A 25296-nucleotide genomic window follows, 5' to 3' on the forward strand; every position below is an offset into this window, starting at 1 on the left:
AGGGCTAAAAAATGGTCAAAATTCATGAAAAAAATGCTCAATATCACAAATCATCAGAGAGATAAAAAATTAAAGCCATAATTTACATATAAAATGAGAAAGTAAGTACATTCACAAAGAATACTTGTAACATTTCGTTAAAATAAACTTCCCACTTTCCCTTTTCTTTTTAAAAATTGTTAGTCCTTTGTGTTGAGTGAATAAATGAAACTGTGACTGTGTAAATGAGCAGAAGCTTAATACTTGATGATATATAACACTCATCTGAACAGGATGTTTTTAGGAATATCATAATGCCTTATCCCCATTCCCAAAAGCTGTGCAGTCAAGTAGCTGTTTTCTTCATGCCACTTTGGGATAGAAAAATGTGATAATAAACCAACATTTCAGCACTTTAATTCCCTATGATGTTGCACTAAAGTATAAAATAGCCTCCAGAGCCCCAGCTTTAAGCTAGGAAGAGTCCCTCTAACTACAACCATATAATAAACATATTAGAAATTAGACTTCTGTTAGATTCTTGCCACTCAATTTCCTTTTTAGCAGTTTAATGGGTACATCTTTAAATCTCCCTTTTTGTGCGTGGAATAACATGTTAAAAACCTCAAAAAAGATGTCAAATCATGCCCCCTTATTTTAAAATTTAGCATTCCATGGGACTAGAATAAAATCTAAACTCTTTACGCTAGTTAAAAAGTCCCTGAAGATCTGGTTTCTGCAGACTCCTCTGACCTTGCTACAACCACTTGTCCTTACTCTACAGATCAGTATGGTAATCTTCTTCCTATTCCTAAAACATACCAAGCTCATTTTTCCATCACGGTAGAAGGAAAGCATGACTGAAATAATGTTTGAAACCAAAAGAAAGTTAAGGAGAAACTGAGATGGACAGACCACTCTCTGGATCTCTGCTTTTATTTTCTTAAGGAAAAGAGGTTAGTGTCAGCAAGCTGGAAATTTAAGTGTCATCAGGAAAGCCAAGGGACTGCCCAAAGCTAGTATAAATCATCCTGCCACTCAAATGTACATTACTTATCCAAACTGTGTAACTTAAAACTTCAGAAACAAACTTCCAAAGTGCACTCCAGATAAGTATCAATTTAGTTAAGACTGACAATGAATAAAGAGTACTTACAATATTTCTAAAATCTAATAAAGGTGGTACTTAAAATCACTTAAGATCTTCACATCAGATGATCAAGTTACATAGGCAATATCATACAAGAGCTTGTGATATGACATATTCAATGTTCTACAACAGCTTCCAGGTAATCCATTACAATGCAAAGGTTATATTCTTTGGAGTCAGAACCACAGACATTGAACACAATGTCTTTGAGCCTTAGTTTTCAATTTAGTCAAAATTAATAGTATTTCAGAGGGTTGTTTTAAGGATTAAACATGATAACAAAAGGACTTAACAAAGTAACCAATAGACCTTAAGTGCGAACACTGTTTAAGCATTGGTTTTCCTTTCTTTTTTCCAACTTGAAAGAATGATGTACAGGCTGGGCACAGTGGCTCACACCTGTAATCCCAGCACTTTGGGAGGCCGAGGCGGGCGGATCACAAGATCAGGAGTTTGAGATCAACCTGGCCAATATGGTGAAACCCCGTCTCTACTAAAAAATACAAAAAGGCCAGGTGTGGTGGCTCACGCCTGTAATTCCAGCACTTTGGGAGGCTGAGGCAGGAGAATCATTTGAACCTAGGAGGCGGAGGTTACAGTGAGCCGAGATTGCGCCACCGCACTCCAGCCTGGGCGATAGAGCGAGACTCTTGTCTCAAAAAAACAACAATGAAAAAAACAAAAATTAGCTTGGCATGGTGACGTGCGCCTGTAATCCCAGCTACTCAGGAGACTGAGGCAGGAGAATCGCTGTAGCTCAGGAGACAGAGGTTGCAGTGAGCTGAAATCACACCACTGCACTCCAGCCTGGGCAACACAGCAAGACTCCATCTCAAAAAAAAAATTAATGATGTACTTCATAAAGACTAGAGAGACAATATTTGGACAGATATTTGTCACCATGATCAAGACTGCACTGTAATGAAATGTTAAAAAGAGTAAGGACACATAAAATGCAGTTATTTACAGAAACAGCAAATTTGATTTTAGGAAGAACCAACAGATAAATTGGCCAGTCTCATTTCAAAACAAACGAGACCAAAAAAAGCAGAGAGAGAAAAGATATACAACACACTAATATTTTTCATCTTGGCTTTTTATATTCCAGTGGTGGAACCACATGCTAATTTTTTTTTTTCTTTTTAAACAGATAGGGCCTTGCTATGTTGCCCAGGCAGGCCTTAAACTCCTCAGCTTGGGGCATCCTTGTGCCTCAGCCTCCTGAGTAGCTCAGTAACCACAGCTACGTGCTGGCATACCCAGTAAGAATTAAGATATATTTGAGATTTTAACATGAAGAAGTAAAAATTATCTCAATATGAAAAAAGAAAAAAAATGAAATTTATGATTGGAATATGGTAACGTCTGTATAATTTATCTTTTCAAAAACAGATCTAAACAAGAAGGGTTACTCAGTAGCAGAGATATAAAACATCTAAAATCCATAAACCCAAGGGTGACAACATAGTAATTAGGGAAGGAGGATAAAGAGAAGCAGTTATTAACTTATAAATATGTAACAAAAATTGGTCATATAAAGAATGTTTTCTTAACATTAAATTTTAAAATGAAACAAAAGCAGTACACGGGGTGAAAAGAAATAGCAACTACCTTAACACTTGTTCTAAGTCCATTTTCTAAAGAAATTCAATCCAAGGCCAGGCGCGGTGGCTCACACCTGTAATCCCAGCACTTTGGGAGGTCGAGGCAGGTGGATCACGAGGTCAGGAGATCGAGACTATCCTGGCTAACATGGTGAAACCCCGTCTCTACTTAAAAAAAATACAAAACAATTAGCCAGGCGTGGTGGCGGGCACCTGTAGTCCCAGCTACTTGGGAGGTTGAGGCAGGAGAATGGCGTGAACCCGGGAGGCAGAGCTTGCAGTGAGCCAAGATCGCGCCACTGCATTCCAGCCTGGGCAATAGAGCAAGATTCCGTCTCAAAAAAAAAAAAAAAAAAAAAGAAAGAAAGAAAGAAAGAAATTCAATCCAAAAAGTAGGAGTCTTTGCTATTTACCAGCTGCAATGTTTAAGGATCAACATGATACAATTAGTTCTTGCTCCCAAGGATAACTACAACTATTTCAAACAGAGTGCAAGGATAAATATTTGAATAGCAATCCTTATAAAAATACTACCATAACTTTTTAAATTTAAGTTTATACAACGCATGTATGTACATTCTCTCACTTCATTTTTAGCACCTCAATTCTCTCAATTAAATCCTATAAAGTAGGTATTAAATATGTTTTTCAGATGAGAACTCAAGACCCACAAAGATTAAGTGATTTATGTTACACAGCTAATACATGGGAGAGTCAGAATTCAAACCTGAGTCTACTTTAATACCAAATGTAGATTTTTTTCTTTTTTTGAGATGGACTCTTGCTCTGTTGTCCATGCTGGAGTACAGTGGCATGATCTCAGCTCACTGCAACCTCTGCCTCCCAAGCTCAAGCGATTCTCATGCCTCAGCCTCCCAAGTAGCTGGGATTACAGGTGTGCGCCACCAAGCTCAGCTAATTTTTTTGTATTTTTAATACAGATGACGTTTCACCACGTTGGCCAGGCTGGTCTCGAACTTCTGGGCTTGAGAGATCCACCCACCTCAGTCTCCCAAAGTGTGGGGATTACAGGCATGAGCCACAGCGCCCAGCCCCACATGTACATTTAAAAGGAAACAGTACTTGACAATATGGATGGGAGACCAAAAAGCAAAACATGTATTTTTTAATTCTATAGATGTGAATAATTCTAATGAGAAAATGCAGCAGACACTTCCTGTGAAAGTAGTAACTCTAGTAGTAAAAAGTAGTATCAATATTTGATTTCTCAGGGCCTGACATACATTAGGAACTTATTGTCAGTGGACTGAATAAATGAAGGGGATGAGTAAAACAATGCAGCTACATAGTTTCTGGTGTCCGATTTTTAAAGGACATATATATAACAGGAGAGAAACATAAATATGCATATTTACAGATTAATATCAATCTTATAAGAATGTTATCAGAATAAACTACATCTTATAAATAATACAAAGGAAAACCAAACAGGCCCATTGGCTGCATAAATTTAGGAGGCTAAACTAGGAAGAAACAAGAATATTACACGGGAAAGATGGTGTAATATTAACAGATGCAGAGAGAATAAACAACTACTCACACCTCCTGTTTTGTATCCATCTTCTCCACCAAGGAGAATTGAATAGAAAACTAGAAAAGGTAGAAGAAACATAGTTAAAAAGTAAATGAAGATCAAATAAGAAGACAGTAAGAGAATATCTAGCCACTTTTAAATTTAGTTTTTGTCTGTAGAGCTTAACTAATCACAGGTCGGAATTAGGCATGTATGCATCTCCAATGTGTGGAAAACAATACTGGAAAAGAATAGTTTCTAATAAGCAATTTTGGACATGAAGAAAAATGTTTCCTAGAAAATAGGTATCAAACAATCACAGAAGTTTCAGGTGTAAAAGTTTAATAATCCATCAATATGTGTCCATATCAAAAGTCCATAAGTTTTTATTTGCAAGATGGTTTAAAGGCATAAAAAAAGAAAAAAGGCCACACCAAGAGGTAATTTTATTTCCCTGCAAGTGATATTAAATTTTTGTTATCAATAAATTTCTTCTTTTTAGGTAGGCTAGTATAACTAATCCAACACTAGATTTTTTTTTTAAGCAAAATAGTATGGGAAAATATCCTGAAAATATTCTTAGGAATAAAATAAAAAAAAAAACTCAATAATACAGCACAAGCAGGTACTCATAGCTGGAATAAACAACCATAACTTATAATATTAACCAACAACTAAAGTAAAATTGATAAAATGTCTTCAAATATATTCCACAGGGCTCTATCCTTACACTTCAGTCAAGACACTTACAAAAGTCAAATTGTGAAATGAATGTAGGACTCAAAAAATAATAATTAACATGCTGGATGATGAGGATTGTAAGGTTTCAACAGATTGAAAAGATGGGTAAAATAAACTAATTTTAAAATAACAGCAAAACCAGTGGTAGCTAACTTAGTGGAAAAAAAAGAAGCTTAATCTAAAGCCAAATATTAGGGAAAGCTGATTAACATGCTAAATTACCAAAGATAAGCTATGCCCCAAAGGTTCAAAAATTGAGTAGGGGTAAAGTAGGGCTAACAGGAAGACTGACCATAGTCTACTGAAGGAGCAGCTAGACTCTCAGATTTCTCCCTGACTCTAGCCTAGCAACTGCCTCCTTTCCCATTATGGTACGAAAAAAAGGTTTATTTCTTAGAAGAGGTTATGAAAGGGTCCCTGGACCAAGAAGCATATTAAAGCAGGTTGAGGGCAGAGATTACCATTGAAACAGAAGGATTAAGTGAAAGCTGACATAATGAAATACGTCTAGGACTAGACCCTCCTTTCATCCTCAGTCTTCTTTCCTCATAGGGCATAACTCTGAAAGCCAGACAAAGCACTGACAGATTTCTTTGGAAACCTAACCACTTTAAAAAATCTAAATACACAGACATTAGGTATTCCTCTATGGAAATGAGCAGATCTCAAACAGATAAGATGACATCCAACAAAGTCCACCCACATGCTCAGAGCTTCCAATGTACTTTTTTAGTGTTACTCTATTACATATGAGTAGTCAGAAAAAATTGTCAGGAATTTCATGTGAAGAAAACATTAGACATAAAATACAGACTAAAACATACACAGAGAAAAATGACAAGAAGAAAATAGACCAAAGAGAAGAAAACAAAACATTAAAAGGAAAAAAGAATATTCTCAATGAGGTAAGAGGAAAATACCATAATCAAAAGAAAAAAGAAGCTATCAAAATATAACGATTTGGAGAAACAAACAAAACAGAAAAAAATCTTTAGCAAATTAAATTACGATAGCAGAAATAAAAAATACAATAGGTTTAGAAAAGGAAGCTGAAAATTTTTCCAAGTAGAACATAAAGGAGACAAAGGGAAAAATAGAATCGGTGTGGTTCAATATCCCAACACAAGTTTCAGAAAAGAGAAACATAACAGAGAAAAAAGAAAATCTTAGAAACAATTCAGAAAAACTTTTCATAACTAAAAGTCATAAGTTTCAAAACTGAAAAGCAACTCCTCAAAAGCAAAGTGCAACAGATAAAAATCACCTGGCACAGTGGCTCATGCCTGTAATCCCAGCACTTTGGGAGGCCGAGGCGGGCGGATCATGAGGTCAGGAGATCGAGACCATCCTGGCCAACATGGTGAAACCCCGTCTCTACTAAAAATACAAAAAATTAGCTGGACATGGAGGCGGGCGCCTGTAATCCCAGTTATTCGGGAGGCTGAGGCAGGAGAATCGCTTGAACCTGGAGGCGAAGGTTGCAGTAAGCCGAGATTGCCCCATTGCACTCCAGCCTGGGCAACAGCAGCAAAACTCTGTCTCAAAAAAAAAAAAAAAAAAAAAAAAAAAAAAAAAAAAAAAAAAAAACTAAAAACAACAACAACAACAACAAACAGATAAAAATCAATGTACATCTAGGAACATCATTGTGAAATTTCCAAGCAGAGACACAAGAAAAGATCCCACAAGTTTCTTTTATAAAAAAGATCAAAAACCAGAATGGCATCTGACTAACTTTTTAAACGCAAATTCAGAATCTGGAAGTCACTGAATAATGCTTTCCAAATTCTGAGGAAAAATCATTTATAATCTTTTACCTAGAATTCTATATCCAGTCAGGTCTGAGTCAAGTTTGAGAGTAGAATTAAGATATTTTCAGATGAACGGCCATCAAGTATATCCTAAATGTAGGATATTTTAAAAAAAAAAAAAAAAAAAAAGGAGTAAAATATACTCCATCGATACAACAGAATAAACGAAGACAAGAAATCCAGGAAAAGAATCCAGCAAAAGAGTCAAGGAAATCACCAAGATGATAGTCACATAAAATCAAGAGGCCTGGAGGGCCAGCATAGATATAAAGGCCTGAGGAAAGATTTCATAAAGAAGACAAAATTGACAGGATACCTAATATACAAACCTGAATGTACTGAAATGATTTTACATAACTTAGGGAGTATCTGATTAATCAGTGGCAAGTACATTATCATTAATTCCAAAAAAATAGTATTTTCCAAGAAATTAAAAGTCAACATATACTAAGTAGCTAATCAAAAACTGTGTTGATATTTTAGAAATAAAACTTTTAAATGTTTAATGTTCTCTCTTAAGTCTCATGCAGGTTAATTTCTCAAATTACTAATGTTTAATAAGTACTAGCATTTCAAAAGCACAGTCAATACAAACCACTTGTAATTGAAATCTTACTACATACATAAAACAACTCCCATACACAGAAAACTCTAGGAGGGATGGAATTGGCAACCAAAATGAGTGACTGAGGCCAAAGTCTCAACCAATCAAGGTTTATTAAACCAGCTTTAGGGCCCATCCAGGAAAAACCAACACATATGTAACGGTTTTTCCAAAGAGATTTTCAGGAGGTTTCCTACTTATGTGTTTCCTTAAAGCGGAGGAGGCATGTAGGAAGAGGGGCAGGTAGGCAGTAAGGTGAACAGTTAAATTCCTGTGTGATTTTAATTGGTATCTAGTAAAAACTATATTTTACATAACATTAGGTGAGTGAAGGAAAAACAGAGTAAAGGAAAAATCAATTCTGCAGACATCTCTGGGTCAGTGGAGGAATGACTGTTCTTGTCTCTGTCCTGCACCTGAGAAGGTAAGATTGTAAATGACATTATCAGTGTGGCACAGAACAGACCTTAGTTTTAGGAGCTTGACTTAGATTGTAGACCTTAAGTTACAATTGGCATGTATCTGTTTGTGGGAGACCAGCAAAGCATTTGCTTTTCAATGATCTGTGGGGGAAGTCTTTCATAGATGCCTGAGGTCTTTTACTTATACATGGGGATCTGGTTAAGGCATAATGTTAGTAACAGCTACTCATTTGAAAGAGTGTGTTGCATGACTCAGACTCCAGGATTAACTTTCCTTTTGCATAAGGAGTCTGGGGTTCCTGGGATTTTTAATTTCCTTTACAGAATCAAGTCTAGGCTGCTCAGCCACACAGTACCTGGCACAGAGGAAGTAATAAATATATATTTGAATAAATGAAAAGATCATATAAGGAAGTGTCTTCTCTAGATATATTAAAAGATCTCACTGCCCCTTCCTAAATGCCAGGAAGGACTGTCAAATATCTATCACGGAAAACTAATCACAAGTAGACCCTAGGTATTCCTACTTTAAAATATTGTAACCATTTATAAATGACCCCACAATACATACAGCGACATATAACATATTACTTCACCAAGGCACAAATTTAATCACATATATTGCATGGCTTTTGTGTACAGGAAATAGCTAAACTATTCATCCACAGTTCAAGACATCTATGGATTTCTCCTAAATCTCATCTTTTTGTGATCTCTACTTAGTCTAACAGGATCTACTATTTCTAAAGCTAACAAAATGTAACAAAAAAGGTTAACTGTTAATACTGTGAAGGAAATGAAGAGTGAGTGAGGTGAAAGAAAGTGATAATATCTATAAATGTCAGGACCACTGCTAATACCAAGCTGTCATATGAAGAACTGGAAAAACCTTCCATAAAAATCCAGAGGCATAATTATTAATGACAGAGCCAGGACTAGAAATCAGTCCTAACTTCTAAGCAAATAAACTTTCCAACATACCTTATTACCCTTTCCTTGAGTTAGCATCTTCTTTTTAAAGACAAAAAATATACTGAGCCCAAACCAGTAATTTTATGTATGTTTTTATTATATATTATTTTATATTATAATACTCTATTTTGGTTTTCATAATACCCCACACTACACTAACTGTTCCAAATTACTTCTTTCTAGGCCCAAGAGAACTCCAGAGCTCTAATGGAGAAAAGTAGATAAGAGCCATATCTTCCAACAGGAAACAATCCTAAGCATTTTCAGGTCTTAAGCACTAATCAACTTTCAGTCAACATTAAAACTACTTTTCACTGTTGAAACCATGGAGAAAGACAATCTTGTTACTAATCAGTCTATGTCCCACTTCATGAAGTAGGTTTGGACTTCTGGTCCTCAGAGCAAAGAAAGAATAAACTTCTGTTGTTTCCATCCACCAAATTTGTTGTGATTTGTTATGGCAGCCCTAAGAATCTAATATAGTAAGTTTCACAGATATTATACTGAGTGTAAAAAGCCACCGAATGATTCCAATTATATATTAAGTTCAACAACAGGCAAATCTCATCTTTGGTGACAGAACTGAGATCAGTGGAACAGAGGGGCGGTATAGACTGGGTAGAGGTACCACGTTAACTACAGTGAGTGAGAAACATGGTAGTTACATGAGTAGCTATAAATGTGTCACTGATTATTTTTTTTTTTTGAGATGGAGTCTCACTCTTGTCGCCCAGGCTGGAGTAGGTGGCCCGATCTTGGCTCACTGCAACCTCTGCCTCCCGGGTTCAAGCGATTCTCCTGCCTCAGCCTCCTGAGTAGCTGGGATTACAGGTGCCCACCACCACGCCTGGCTAATTTTTGTACTTTTAGTAGAGACGAGGTTTCACCATGTTGGCCAGGCTGGTCTCGAACTCCTGACCTCAGGTGATCCACCTGCCTGGGTCTCCCAGAGTGCTGGGATTACAGGCGTGAGCCACCATACCCGGCGTGATTTTTTTTTTTTTTTTTTTTTTTGAGGCAGAGTGTTACTCTCTTGTCCAGGCTGGAGTGCAGTGGCACAATCTTGGCTCACTGCAACCTCCAACTCCTGGGTTCAAGTGATTCTCCTGCCTCAGCCTCCTAAGTAGCTGAGACTACAGGTGTGTGCCACCATGCCCAGCTAATTTTTTGTATTTTTAGTAGAGACAGGGTTTCACCATGTTAGCCAGTATGGCCTCGATCTCCTGACCTCGTGATCCCACCTACCCTGGCCTCCCAAAGTGCTGGGATTACAGGCGTAAGCCACCGCGCCTGGCCCGATTTTTCTTTTTTTTTTTTTAAATAGAGAAAAGATCTTGGCCATGTTGCCCAGACTGCTCTTGAACTCCTGAGAACTCCTGAGCTCCAGCTATTTGCCCACCTCAGCTTCCCAAAGTGCTGGGATTACAGGCTTGAACCACCATGCCCAGCCAAAAATGTGTTTTTTAAAAACACGAAGAGCTAGGTACAACTGACCCTGGAACAATTCAGAGGTTGGAACTGAGGACACCCCGCCCAGTCAGAAAGCTGAGTGTAATTTTTGACTCCCCATAAAATTAACTGGTAATAGCCTACTGTTGACTGGAGGTCTTAACAATGACATAAAGTCAATTAACAAATATTTTGTATGTCTATTATGTACTGTATTCTTACAGTAAAGTAAGCTAGAGAAAAAAGTTATTATGAGCAAAAGAAAATACATTTACAGTACTGTACTTATCGATCCCTAAATTTCTGTTCTATGGTATCATTCGAGGTTTGCGAGATTGCACTAAACATCATTAAAAATTATGCAAGGACTGCGAGAGATCATTTCTTACTGCAATATGGTATTTAGCGGAGAGGTGAACTACTCACATGGAGATGTTAGCATCACACTGAGTTTTAAGCAGACATTCGCAACATTTGAGTTCAACACAGTAAAAACAGGAGGTGGCTAAAAAATTATCACAGCATGTACTAAAGTTAATTTTATGCAGTTATGAGTTAATACTGCATCTGTTTGTTTATATTTCTCTCTACTGTAAATAGTGCCATGTCACGTCTCTGTGTGGGTAAAGTTCTGATATTTTAACTTTTTAAATAGATTTGTGTATATTTTATGGTAGCGAATGATAAAACTAAGATGTACATGTATTTTATGCATTTATGACATACCTAACATTTCCTTAATTTTTAAAAATATTTCTAGGCTACATGGTTCATCTATGAGTTTTTTCAAATTGCTGCAAATCTCTAAAATATTTTGCAATATATTTACTTAAAAGTATCTGCATATAAATTGACTCTCAAAAGTTCAAACCCACATTGTTCAAGTGTCAACTGCACATAAGAATAGTGTATACGAGGGATGATACTGATTTAATTAAAATAAGAAAACGGCCAAAACACAAAAAGAGAGTATTATCAAAACAATACCACAAAGTAGTTGCTAAATAAATTCCTATTGAAAGACTAAGTAGTTCAGTGTTATCTTAAGACAAGCCATTTTAATCAGGCAGACAAAGATATACAACACAATTTATAAATTTTAGAATGGTCTCATCTACGAAAGCGTATGTATATGTGTGTTATCTCTTAAAGAGGTAACAGGAAAAGAGGTCAAAGACAAGCAACCTTCACTATTTTGACGAGACAGAACTGTTTGGACTTTACCTGGTCTGCCGTTGAATATCAGAAAAGGTTATTATTCTCTTTATGTTTTGCTACCTTAAATATATGGTATTCATGATAAATTTACCTCTGTTAAATAACATTCTTAAAATTTATGACACATTATAGTTTAATATGTGTAGATTTTAAGATAGGTTTTCTGAGCAGAATTACAAAATAGAGACATAATCTCATATTGTAGGAAAATTGTGGGCAACTACTGGGAAGAAGGAAATCTTAGATTTATTCAGTAAAATAGTTTGCTAGACTTCTTTCTGGTGGGGGAAAGATTCTTCATAGCTATCTTATGCTGCCAGGTAACTTTTCTTCCGTTTAGCTGAGACAAAAAACGGTTATCAAGTGATAAGATAATCAAAAAGTTTTTTTTTTCCTTGATAAGAAATACTAAGAAATCTAAATAAAGCAAATATTTTAACTTTAGGAAGTATTTCAACTTTTCTCCCTGGATTTTTCTGTCAATTCAGATTAAAAGCTGAATGAAAGAGTCAAAAATGTTTGTGGTAAAAATTAGAGAATTTCAAAATTGCTAACACTGAAAAATACCAGATAAACCAAAGATAAAAGGTTACTTGATTCTATTTAAATGTGAAAAAGAACCATAGGGAAGAGTAACTGATAAATACTGAAAGAATGAAAAATACCTACTTTTACGAAGACATTTGGATTTCTTAAAAGTATGCTATCAATACTGTACTTTTTTTTTTTTTTTGACACAGAGTCTTGTACTGTCGACCAGCCTGGAGTGCAGTGGCGCGATCTCGGCTCACTGCGAGCCCTGCCTCCTGGGTTCATGCCATTCTCCTGCCTCAGCCTCCCTCCCAAGTAGCTGAGACTGTAGGCACCCACCAACACGCCCAGCTAATTTTTTGTATTTTTAGTACAGACAAGGTTTCACTGTGTTAACCACGATGGTCTCGATCTCCTGACCTCGTGATCTGCCTGCCTCGGCCTCCCAAAGTGCTGGGATTACAGGCGTGAGCCATGCACCCAGCCAATACCGTATATTTTCTAGTACTAAACACTAAGAAAACTGAATCTACTAAACATTCTTAGTAAACAGTTTCTCTTTTTTTAACCTTAAAATGTATATTTTAGTCTGTGTATTATATATTCTGATTTAAAAATATCAATTTAGAGATCTCAAGTCTAACCAGGATCACCATAAGGCTAGAGTTTGTTCCCCATAATTTTTTCAACTCTCATAATGTGAGCACCGTGCTCAAAAGGTAACTGTGATTCCAGTTATTTAGACATACAAGAAAAATCGAGATGCAAGAAAATCAGCCTATCAAAATATATATTAAAAATTTATTCTGCTCCGGGCACAGTGGATCATCCCTGTAATCCCAACACTTTGGGAGGCTGAAGAGGGTGAATCACTTGAGGTCAGGAGTTCAAGACCAGCCTGGCCAACATGGTGAAACTTCAACTTTCTTTGCTAAAAATAACAACAACAACAACAACAACAACAACAACAACAACAACAAAACTCGCCGCATGTGGTGGCAGGCGCCTGTAGTTCCAGCTACTCGGGTGGCTGAGACAGGAGAATCACTTGAGCCCAGGAGGCAGAGGCTGTAGTGAGCTGAGATCGGGCCACTGCACTCCAGCCTGGGCGATACAGTGAGACTCTATCTCAAAAAAAAAAAAAAAAAAATTATTCCAACACTAGAGAAAAGAAAAAGCTGTCTTGGATGAACTGACAAACAATAGGTTGGTATTCCCAACAAGGCCTTAAAAGTGAACTGAATTTAAGTGCATTTTTGCTTTATGTGCTGTGCCAACTTTGCATTTTAATCCTCTTCAGGATACAACTCCACTGACTTTGGAAATGACTAAATGTAACAGTATGACTTTGTGTAAAAATATGGTTACTTAGAAAACCCCACTTAAGAATAAATTTTTTCCTTATATAAAATGACTTTACTATTAATATATAGTATCACAGGTATTATATATCAGATATACCTCATTATGATCAAATCTTTAAATTTTAGTGTCATTATTCATTTTTAAAAAGCTGCCAGTTTACTAAATTATATAACCCTTCTCCATCTAATAAAACCTATCAGAAAGTACCAATATGAAAGATTAACTATTATATGATATTAATAAAAAGTTATCAATTATGCTTCCTTTAAAGCTTTTATATATCAAAATATGAAACTAGTTCTCACTTGTAATATAACTGGTATTACAAACCATTAGTTCAATTCATGTGGATTTAGCAAAACTTTATTATAGGTGTTTGATTTTTAAATTTTAATTTAGCATATTCTTGGAACTACTGATACTGAATATGACCTTTAAAAAAATCTTTTTATTTTTGTAAGATGATAGGTACACACAGCCAAAACTTTCAACCATAATCCTCTGAAAGAACTAATTCAGTATATAAACCTAAGACATACAAAACTGTAAAATGAAACTATGTAAGATCGTATTCCTTAAATTTTCCTTAAAATCTTCTTCTTATAATCTAACACAATGAAAAAACAACTGCAATGCCCTACAGAAAATAAGCACCTGCAGAAAAAGATACAGTCTGGCAACTGCTGATACTATCAATTCATCACTTCATTCTTAAACATTAAGGCAACTCCTTCCCCTTCCTGTACGCTCGATCCATGAAGTTGAAGAAAACAGAGCTTACAGTGTTTTTGCTGAACTCCCACAACTACACAGCTGAACCCCCACAACTACACAGCTGAACCCATTTCATTCTCTAAAGAAATACTGTCCTTCAGAGAAGAGGCTTTAAAGTGGATTCATGCAGTATCCTGCTCTTAGCGAGTTCCAGATAGGATAACTGCTCTGTGATGCATTTAACCCCTACCAAAAAGCCTCTATTAAAAAATAAAAAAGCCAACCAAAGATGATACTTGCGATTAAATAACACTAAAATAAGAGAAACTTATAACAATGTTTAAATTGTACAAGGAAAACATGATCATGGAATAAATAACACACATCAAACCCTAGTAACAATTAACTACATAGCCAAAGACATTTTAAATCTCAAAGTAAAACAATTCACAAAACAATCAGCATTTATCTTAGGTTTTTTTTAAAATAATAAACATTTAAAAGTCAGCTGAATTGCAATCCGTAATTGCAGGAAAAATCTATCTCATTTTATCCATGTTTTTCAATGTATCCTTAATATTTTAGAGAGCATGTGATATTATAAAAAAAGAATTTAAACATTTCTTTGGCATGTTACTAAAGCATGAAAGGCCTGTCAAATAACAAGGGGAAAACTGTCTTTTTGGCTGATCATGCTGTGCTGGCAATTTCTCAAACATCTGCTAAAGGTCAGATTTCCACTGCATGGAACCAATCAATGGAACTATACAATTCTCCTACCACTTTAAGAAGCTAAACAAAGAACACTATTTTACATAAGTAATGAAATATAACTTAGCTTTGTAATGAATTGTAGCAAAGCCTACCCCCTTATCACAGAATTCACACATTTTAAAAATGCTTACAAAATTCTATTTGCTAAATTTTAACCTGTTTACTGTATTCATCAAATATGTATACGAAACTCTAATTTTCCTTTGGTAAAAACTAAACAATTGATTTTTCAATTTCACACTGCAAAAAGTGCTGCATGTTCAAATAAAATTTTAAGGATGATTTTAACAATAAATATTTATCATTTTTTTCACTAGTCTGAAAACATCTAACAGTGGATCACTAAGAAGACAGAAGCACTTTGCAACTAACTCACATTACTAGGTGACTGAGTTTACACAAGAAGCTACATTGTTAAAACTAAACTTGTCACAGGATCATACTGATTTCTCCGTGATCAAAGTGACTGATGGCACCTACTTTGAAAAATTTTTTACCCAAACCATCTTGAAAATATTTCACAGCCTACAACTCAGGAAACTTGCCCAATTATTTAAACAAGTAATTGAATGCAACCAGTTATCAAAGAATTGAAGTTAAATATTTGTTAAGAAGCACGCTCAATGTACATACATAGATGACGTACTACTATATTGGGTTTTTAAGAGCAGAAATTAAATTAAAGCTCAACTTAAAATGCTTTTTCCTTCAAAGTACCACCCTATGTAGTTAAATACTCAAATTGCTACCAAACTTTTAGTAAGTATATTATGGCTATAAAGTGATGATAAAGATTTAAAATATGCCCCTTTTTATAAGCCTGCCCAATTACAAATGAACAATTTTAAATTCTGGATTAAAACACTTTGCCCAATGGCCCTCATAAAATTAGTGAGCAAAATCTGAAAAATCAAGTGAATACACAAAGACTTGTTAAAAAGCTTAATGTTAACATTTTCATAACAAAGTAATCTTGTGCCTCATTTAAAAATACGGTGAAGCTGACTAGGAAACGGATGGATAAAACTGTCTCTGTGATTATGCTATATTCTACAGAAGTTCCATCATATTGTATATGTTAAATATTTCCTTCCAAACAATGAAAAAATAGAGAATTTACTTCTAATGAAACTTGTATTAAGAAAGTTAGGTCCTAAACAATCCACTCCCTTAAGGAACACTGCAAGGCAACTGGAATAAGCCAGTTATTGTCAACAATTAGACCAGTATCATTTTCCTGTGTAACACAGACAAGTTTTTATTTTTCAATGAACTCAACTATTTCAGGTCATAATTTTGCTCTAATAAACCTAATGACTTTATAGAGGCTTAAAATTTAATTCTAAAGACAGATCAACATTGAAACTACGTTAAATATTTTCCAAAAATATTCTCATCATAGAAGGATAAATAACCTTTAGCTTTTAAGGGGCTTAAATCGAAATCATATTCTGTTTTATTCTGTTAGAGCAGTAGCTCAATAATTTAGGTATGCATCAGAACCTAATTGAGGGCTTTTAAAGCAAACTGCTTAGCCATACCACTATAGTTTCTCATTCAGAATATCTGAGGCAGGATCAGATAATTTGCATTTCAAACAAATTCCCAAGTAATGCCAATGCTACCTGGTCTGGGGACCACACTTTAAAAATTACCATACTAGAGAATACTTATAAAATGCATCCTGACAAAATATCTAATCTATCCTGCATACAGTTTTGAAATTAATCTTCCTTTTAACCACATTTAAGAGGCACTAATTGGTAATTCAGAAATTATCCTATGATTTTCCACTGCCAATAACATCCAAATTTATTATGTCTAGTACTGCAGGTACAACAAATAAAACAATTAGATTTAATCTCAATTTTCCTTTATGGCTCAAAGGAAAGGATACCTTCACAATTTTTTCTTAAAGCCATGCCAAAACCAGTTAATATTTTCTATGCACTTATGTATCAGACATTATCACATGCTGAGTTACAAACAATAAAAGGCTTACAGTAGAGAAATACTAAAAATAAATTTAAAAGGCCACCCTACTGAAAGGACAGACATATAAACAAATAATTAAAATATCATGTGGGGGTTTCTGCTTCCTGTATATTTGAGAACAGCATCAACCATTCCCATTAAAAATCTAGATAAGGGGCCTGGCATGGTGGTTCATGCCTGTAATCCCAGCATTTTGGGAGGCCGAGGCAGGGGATCACGAGGTCAGGAGTTCAAGACCAGCCTGGCCAATGTAGTGAAACTCTGTACTAAAAATACAAAAATTAGCCAGGCATGGTGGCACGCGCCTGTAGTCCCAGCTACTCAGAAGGCTGAGGCAGGAGAATCACTTGAACCCAGGAGGCAGGGGCGGCAGTGAGCCGAGATCGTGCCACTGCACTCCAACCTGGGCAACAGAGTGAGACTCCATCTCAAAAAAAAAAATCTAGATAAGGACCGGGCACAGTGACTCCTGTCTGTAATCCTAGTACTTTGGGAGGCCGAGGCGGGTGAATCACCTGAGGTCAGGAGTTCGAGACCAGCCTGACCAACATGGTGAAACCTCGTCTCTACTAAAAAATACAAAAATTAGCTGGGCATGGTGGCAGGCACCTGTAATCCCAGCTATTCGGGAGTCTGAGGCAGGAGAATGGCTTGAACCCGGGAGGCAGAGGTTGCAGTAAGCCAAGATCACAGCATTGCACTCCAGCCTGGGCGACAGAGCAAGACTGTCTCGAAAAAAAAAAATCTAGATAAGATATACTTTAAGTTTGGGGGTTTTAAGCCATGTACTAATAAAACAGACAAGAATTACTGAGCCAAGACCTGAAAAGGTGAGAAACCCAGGGAGAGAAATAAGCAAAGCACTGTCAGCTACTTTTGTCCTGGGGTTGAAGGGCCAAGAAATACACTTGGTGGCTTCCACAGAATACATCTATAAAAGTCCAAATCTAGGGTCCAACAAAGGTAAAGACCCTGATTGAGTTAGAATTCAGAAAGGCTGTATCCTGGGAGCAAAAGTGACCCAGAATTAAGTCAGCTCCTCTATGGTCTGCAGTCCAGCTTTGAGTAATCAAGGTGGCTTAGAAAATCTCAAATCACACTAAGAAAAGGATAGTTAATCGGACAACCCCTATCACCAGGCACCTGGATGAAAGAAATACAAATCCTCTATGAAAAAAAAAAAAAACAAAAAGGCCAGGCGTGGTTGCTCCCGCCTGTAATCCCAGCACTTTGAGAGGCCAAGGCGGGCAGATCCCAAGGTCAGGAATTCGAGAGCAGCCTGGCCAATATGGTGAAACCCCGTCTCTATTAAAAATACAAAAATTAGCCAGGCATGGTGGTGCGTGCCTGGAGTCCCAGCTACTCAAGAGGCTGAGGCAGGAGAATCGCTTGAACCCAGGAGGCAGAAGTTGCAGTGAACCGAGATCACGCCACTGCACTCCAGCCTAAGCAATAGAGGAGACGCTGTCTCAAAAAAAAAAAAAAAAAAAAAAAAAATCACCCCAGACAATAAGTTATTTCTACAACTAATTTTTCAAATGAAGGGCCCAGCACACAATCACAGATAAACAAGTACATGAGAAAATAAGGTGACATGAAGAAAAACCAGCAGAATCAATAAACAACAAAATTTGTAAGTATTTCTGTAAAACTAAATGCCAACAAAAGTACCACATATGAAAATTTGTGAACACAGAAGAATAAAGGGGAAAATCTAAAGGCTCATGTGGGCCTTTAAGGCCCATTTAAAGACTAAAAAAGGGCTGGGCATGGGGGCTCACACCCTGTAATCCCAGCAGTTTGGGAGGCAGAGGTGGGGGGGGGGGGGGGATGAGGCAGGAGGATCACTTGAGCCCAGGAATCTGAGGAGGCAATGAGCTATCTTCACACCAGCCTGGGTAACAAAACGAGACCCAGTCTCAAAAAAAAAAAAAAAAAAAAAAGGAGGCTTGGAAAGAATTAAAGAATTAATTAAGAATCCACCTCACAAAATTAGAGAACTGCAAAACAGACAAACTCTAAGAAAGTAAAAGGAAAGAAAATAAAGAGCAGAGCAGAAATCAACAAAGTACAAAACAAACAAAATCAACAAAGTACAAAACAAACATTGTATAATGGAGACCGGAAAACCAAAACTTGCATTTGTGAAAATATTAATGAAACTGACAACTTTCTGGTGAGACTAAAAAACCCCAGCAAGACAAAAAAATGAAAAAGACACTGCAGCAGATCTTACACACATTGCTTATAAGATGCAAACTCAGGCCAGGTGTGGTGGCTCACGCTTGTAATCCCAACACTGTGGGAGGCCAAGGCGGGTGGATCACCTGAGGTCAGGAGTTCGAGACCAGCCTGACTAACATGGTGAAACCCCGTCTCTACTAAAAATACAAAGTTAGCCGGGCGTGGTGGCTCATGCCTGTAATCCCAGCTACTCAGGAGGCTGAGGCAGGAGAATCGCTTGAATGTGGGAGGCAGAGGTTGAGGTGAGCCAAGATCGTGCCATTGCACTCCAGCCTGGGCAAGAAGAGTGAAACTCCGTCTCAAAAAAAAAAAAAGATGCAAACTTAGATGGCAAAACTATATAGAGCAAAGCAAGAAAATTATTGCCATAAAGTTGGCAATTATCTCTAGGTAGAAGAAAAGATTTGTGATGGTTGGAAAGTTGAACTGGTGGAGGTTCTGGAGTGCTGGCAATATTCTAGTTCTTGATCTGGGGGATAGTTACACAGGTGTTCTTCAGAATCATTAGTTGAGTTGTACCTTTGTACTTTGTGTACTTTTTCTGTTATTATTTTGAACTGCTGTGCTCCTTCCCCCCAGTTAATATACTTAAGTCCTAACCCCTGATGTGACTGACTATATTTGGAGATAAGACCTTTAAGGAGATAATTAAGAATAAATGAGATCATATGGGTGAGACCCTGAAGTGAAATCTGATTAAGACTGGAGTACTTACAAGAGGAAGAAATACCTGAGCTTCACTTCCTCTTTGCTTCTCTTACCCCGTCACACACAAGAGAAGGCCATGTGAGGACATGGGAAGAGAGCAGCCTTCTGCAACCCAGGAAGACAGCCCACACTAGAAACCAACCCTGACGGCACTGTGATCTTGAATTTGTGGGCTCCAGAACTGTGAGAAAATTAATTTCTGTTTTTAAGCTACCGATGATATTTTGCTATGGCAACCCTAGCAAACTAACACAGTCCCGTTTCACTTTTTAAAAGATTAAAAATAAAGGTGATAAATTTAAAGATAGAAATACAATGAAACATTTTTTGAGATCACAGAAGAGAGAGATGCCATTTATTATAAAAACAATGTGTATTTAAAAAGAAGGGGCTGGGCACAGTGGCTCACACTTGTAAACCCAGCACTTTGGGAGGCCGAGGTGGGTGGATCACCTGAGGCTGGTAGTTCAAGACCAGCCTGGCCAACATGGTGAAACCCCAGTTCTACTAAAAATAACAAAAATTAGCCGTGTGTGGTCGTGTGCGCCTGTAATCCCAGCTACTTGGGAGGCTGAGGCAGGAGAATCGCTTGAACCCAGGAGGTGGGGTTGCAGTGAGCCGACTGCACTCCAGCCTGGGCAACAGAGCAGGACTCTGTCTCATGTCTCATTTAAAAATAAAAAAAAGGAACACTTGCCATTTGCTCATGTTAATATGGCAAATAATAGATCTATTTTACCTTTTTCACACTTTTGCTTACAAGATTTTCTCTATCTGGAATATCTTATATTTTCTACTCAGCCCAAGCACTTTTCTTCAGAACTTTAATTCTAATCATATATATTCAAAGCAGGAGTCTCTACTGTAGACCCACTCAATGAACATTAAATGTACTGGACTTACAAACTATATGCTTTTTGCATAGAGAGCATGAGGGCAATACTATGCTTCCTGAATTTGATTACCACAAAAATAAATAGTGGAATTTGGGAAAGTTTAAATCATGGGCACAAAAAATATTCAAATGGATGATACAGACTTTAACATTCCATACTAACGAGAGGGCAGTTTAGTGAAAAGGTATTCACGTGTACTTTTTAAAAAAATTGTGAGAAGATGTATAATATAAAGTTATTTTAACCATTTTTAAATGTATAATTTAATGGCACTAAAATAACTTTCACACCCTATGCAACTGTTGCCACTGTTACCAAAACTTTTCTTTTTCTTTTTTTTTTTTTTTTGAGACTGAGTTTTCGCTCGTCACCCAGGCTGGAGTGCAATGGCACGATATCAGCTCACTGCAAACTTTGCCTCCCGGGTTCAAGCAATTCTCCAGCCTCAGCTCCCTGAGTAGCTGGGATTAACAAACATGTGCCACCACACCTGGCTAATTTTTGTATTTTTAGTAGAAATGGGGTTTCACCATGTTAGCCAGGCTGTTCTTGAACTCCTGACCTCGGTTGATATGCCCAGCTCGGCCTCCCAAAGTGCTAGGATTACAGGCGTGAGGCACCGCATCCGGCCCAAAATAGGAACTCCCTAATAGGAACTCTGCATCCATTAAGCAATAACTCCTCATTCTCATCTCCCCTCATCCCCTGGTAATCACTAATTTTTTCGTCATCCCAAATAGGAACTCTGCATCCATTAAGTAACTCCTCATTCTCATCTCCCCTCATCCCCCGGTAATCACTAATTTACTGTCTCTATGAATTTGCCTATTCTAGATTTAAGTGGAATAATATAGTATCTGTCCTTTTGTGTCTGACTTACTTCACATAGTATAGTGTTTTTAAGGATTATCCATATGTTGTATCATGCCTCAGAACTTCATTCCTCTTTAGGCACCAATGATATTCCACTGTATTATATAGCCACCTCACTTTATCAATTCCTCTGTTGCTGGACATTTGGGTTATTTCTGCCTTTTGTCTATTGTGAATAATGGTACTGGCATACAAGAATCTGTTTGAGTCTTCAGTTCTTTTGGATAAATATGTAGAATTGAAATTGCTGAGTCATACGGTAATTCCATGTTTAGCTTTTCGAGGAATTGCCAAGCTGTTTTCAACAGTGGCTAAACCATTTTACATTCCCACCATCAATGTATGAAGGTTCCAATTTCTCCAATCCTCTCCAACACTTGATATTTTCCAGGTTTTGTATTTTTTTAAAAAATTATAGTCATATTAGTGAGTTTGAAGCTCACAGTGGTTTTGATTTACATTTGCGTAAAAATACTGAGGATCTTGCCTTATGTTTAACGGCCATTTTTATATCTTTGTAGAAATTTCTATTCAAGCCCTTTTCCCATTTTAAAATTGGGTTGTTTTCCTGTTGTTGAGTTTTAGAAGTTCTTTATATATTCTGCATATTAAACCATTGTCAGACATATGATTGTGTGTATTTTTTTAATTAAAAAATGGATTTTTAGAGACAAGATCTTACTGTCGGCATTATCATGGTTCACTGTAACCTCATGGACTGAAGCGACTGAAGGTGTAAACCTCCTGCACCTCAGCCTCCTGAGAAGCAGCTGGGACTACAGGTACAAACCACCATACCCAGCTAATTTTTTTTTTTTTTTTTTAAGTAGAGACAGTGTCTTGCCATATTGTCCACGCTGGTCTTGAACTCCTGATCTCAAGCAATACTCCTGCCATGGCCTCCCAAAGTGATGGGATTACAGACATGAGCCACTGCACATGGCCTGTATTTTTGAAATGAAAATCAAAATGACACTTCTTCATATAAAACTATTGTTTATATGGAAAAATCAGTGTTGTTTTAAAGTGGCTTGCTCAACATCATCTTTAACTTACATAAAAACCATTATTATTTCTTTCTTTCTTTTTTTGAGACAGGGTCTCATTCTGTTGCCTGTGCTGGAGTACAATGATGCGACTGTGGCTCACTGCAGCCTCGACCTCCTGGGCTCAAGCAATCCTCCTACCTCAGCCTCCCAAGTAGCTGGGATTACAGGTGTGAGCCACCATGCTTGGCCCAAAACCCATTATTTTAAATAATCTGGATCTGTCATTCAGACCTGAACATCATAAAAGGTATAACAATTTCTTGAGAAAAAAGTATAAACTGCTCAATCAGCAAAAGCAAACTCTGGACACCAGATTTTCTTTACTCAGAGAAATAAAAGTGATGATACATTTGGGGTGTTATAAGACCACATTCAAATCTGCAATGGGACATCAAGAAAAATTTTTCAGAACTGAACACAATCAATGAGAAGTTAGAAATCCTTCTGCCACTATTTCTCATGCTGAAATATTCAACCCTTCAGCTTTTAACTGTGGCTGCTCACCGACTTAACAGCTTGAAAATATCTTTCCGTAATTTCTACTCTATCACACATAAACACCCAGAACTGTAGGACACAGGTACTAACTACTTAATTGCCATTTCTAATTTTAGAAATTCATTTTACTTTCTGGGAAAAAATAAAAGTGGAAAAGATGGGAACCCTGAAGTAAAATATAGGTATAAATACAGATAAAATTTTGAACAACTGCAAATAATATATTTCCTTTAAACTGACATGAAACTATACTATATCCTTAAATTACAAAAAATTTTAAAACTAAACTTGATATAGTCAGGCATGTAGGGGAGGCCAGAAAGCCAAAAATTTTAGGTGCATTTTAAAACACAGTAAAAAATTCAGTGGTAGTTTAGATCTTATGAGATTAAAAGTCTCTATACAATCTACAAAGAAATAAGGAGTGATGAAACTGCTCCTGTGAATTCTCTAAACCATGTCCAAATTGCACATCACATGACAAATAAAATCTTAGTCAAAACTGAAAAGGCTGGGCGCAGTGGCTTATGTCTGTAATCCCAGGACTTTGAGAGGCCAAGACAGGCAGATCGCTTGAGCCAGGAGTTCAAGACCAGGGTGGGCAACATGGTGAGATCCCATCTCTACAAAAAATAAAAAAAATTAGCCAGGCATGGTTGTGCGCACCTGTACCCCAGCTACTTGGGAGGCTAACATGGGAGGACTGCTTCGGCCCAGGAGAAGGTAGCAGTGAGCCAAGATTGCACCACTGCACTCCAGCCAAACAGAGCAACACTCTGTTTCAAAAAAAAAAAAAAAAAAGTTGAAACAATAATTAAACATTTTATATGACCAAATACTCTGCAAATACATTCCCCTCAAAGGAAATATATTCTATGTGAGTGTTCCTGAATTTGAAGATATGCAAAGGCCAAGGACACAGCCCTACTGAATGTCAATGTTTACTATGTAAGTTAGGGAAAACACACAGGCATAAGTTTAAAAACAAATTTTAAGACATTTTTGTAGGCATTATTTTTCTACATTGTTCTTCTGTATTTATTTTTCAGTAAGATTTAGGATGTGACACAATGCATTTAAGAATTTCTTGCCAGGCCTGGTGGCTCACAATTGTAATTCCAGCACTTTGGGAGGCCAAGGCAAAAGAATTGCTTGAGGCCAGAGGTTTGAGACCAGCCTGGGCAATACAGCAACACCCACCCTCTCTCTACAAAAAATTTAAAAATTAGCCAGGTGTGGTGGTGCATACCGGTAGTCCTCGATACTCAGAAGGCTGATACAGCAGGATCCTTGGGGCCCAGGAGTTCAAGGCTGCAGTGAGCTATGAATACCACTGCACTTAAGCCTGGGCTACAGAGCAAAACCCTATCTATTAAAAAATAACTTCTTAAACGTAAGAGACTATATTATTACTACACAGTAAATATAAAAAGACAATGACACTTTGGGAGGCTGAGGCGGGTGGATCACAATGTCAGGAGTTTGAGACTAGCCTGACCAACATGGTGAAACCCTGCCTCTACTAAAAATACAAAAATTAGCCAGGGGTGGTGGTGCGCGTCTGTAATCTCAGCTACCCAGGAGGCTGAGGCAGGAGAATCGCTTGAACCTGGGAGGCAGAAGTTGCAGTGAGCCAAGATCGTGCCATTGCACTCCAGCCTGGGAGACTCCATCTCAAAAATAAAAAATAAAAAATAAAAAGACAATGAAACCATCCCCAACACTTATCTTAGCCACAGGTTACTTAACTGTCCTTACGAAAATCTCATTTCACAAGAAAGAAAATGAAATATATGAAGTTTTTTTTTCCTTTTCACCACTAGTTTTAGAAGTCTTACTAGTATCTAGTGTAAGATAATATTTTCTCCAAAAGAGAAAAAGAAAATTGGTAATGTACTTGGCTTCACCTCCATTACTGATTTAGCATAGTTAAAAATACACTTTATCATCAAGTATAAAACTAACCAATCAGATGTTTTAATATTCCCTTTGCTTCTATTACTTCCTTAAAAAGCACAGATTTAAAAATAACTTTAAGACATTCTCGTTAAAAATAAGTATCATGGTTTATAATGTGGTTTATGTATGTAAGTAATGCCATCCACACTTGTAACAGCATTTGCTATACACAAGTCTTTTAAGATATATTAAGACAGCGGACAACT

General features: G+C 36.9%; 1 protein-coding gene across 1 annotated transcript in view; it reads right to left on the reverse strand.

The window, feature by feature from the left end:
* JMJD1C (jumonji domain containing 1C) overlaps positions 1–25296 on the reverse strand; it is a 362166-nt gene that overhangs the window by 240834 nt on the left and 96036 nt on the right. The window lies entirely within an intron of this gene.

The sequence above is a fragment of the Nomascus leucogenys genome, chromosome 18 (assembly GCF_006542625.1).
Source record: "Nomascus leucogenys isolate Asia chromosome 18, Asia_NLE_v1, whole genome shotgun sequence".
NCBI lineage: Eukaryota > Metazoa > Chordata > Mammalia > Primates > Hylobatidae > Nomascus > Nomascus leucogenys.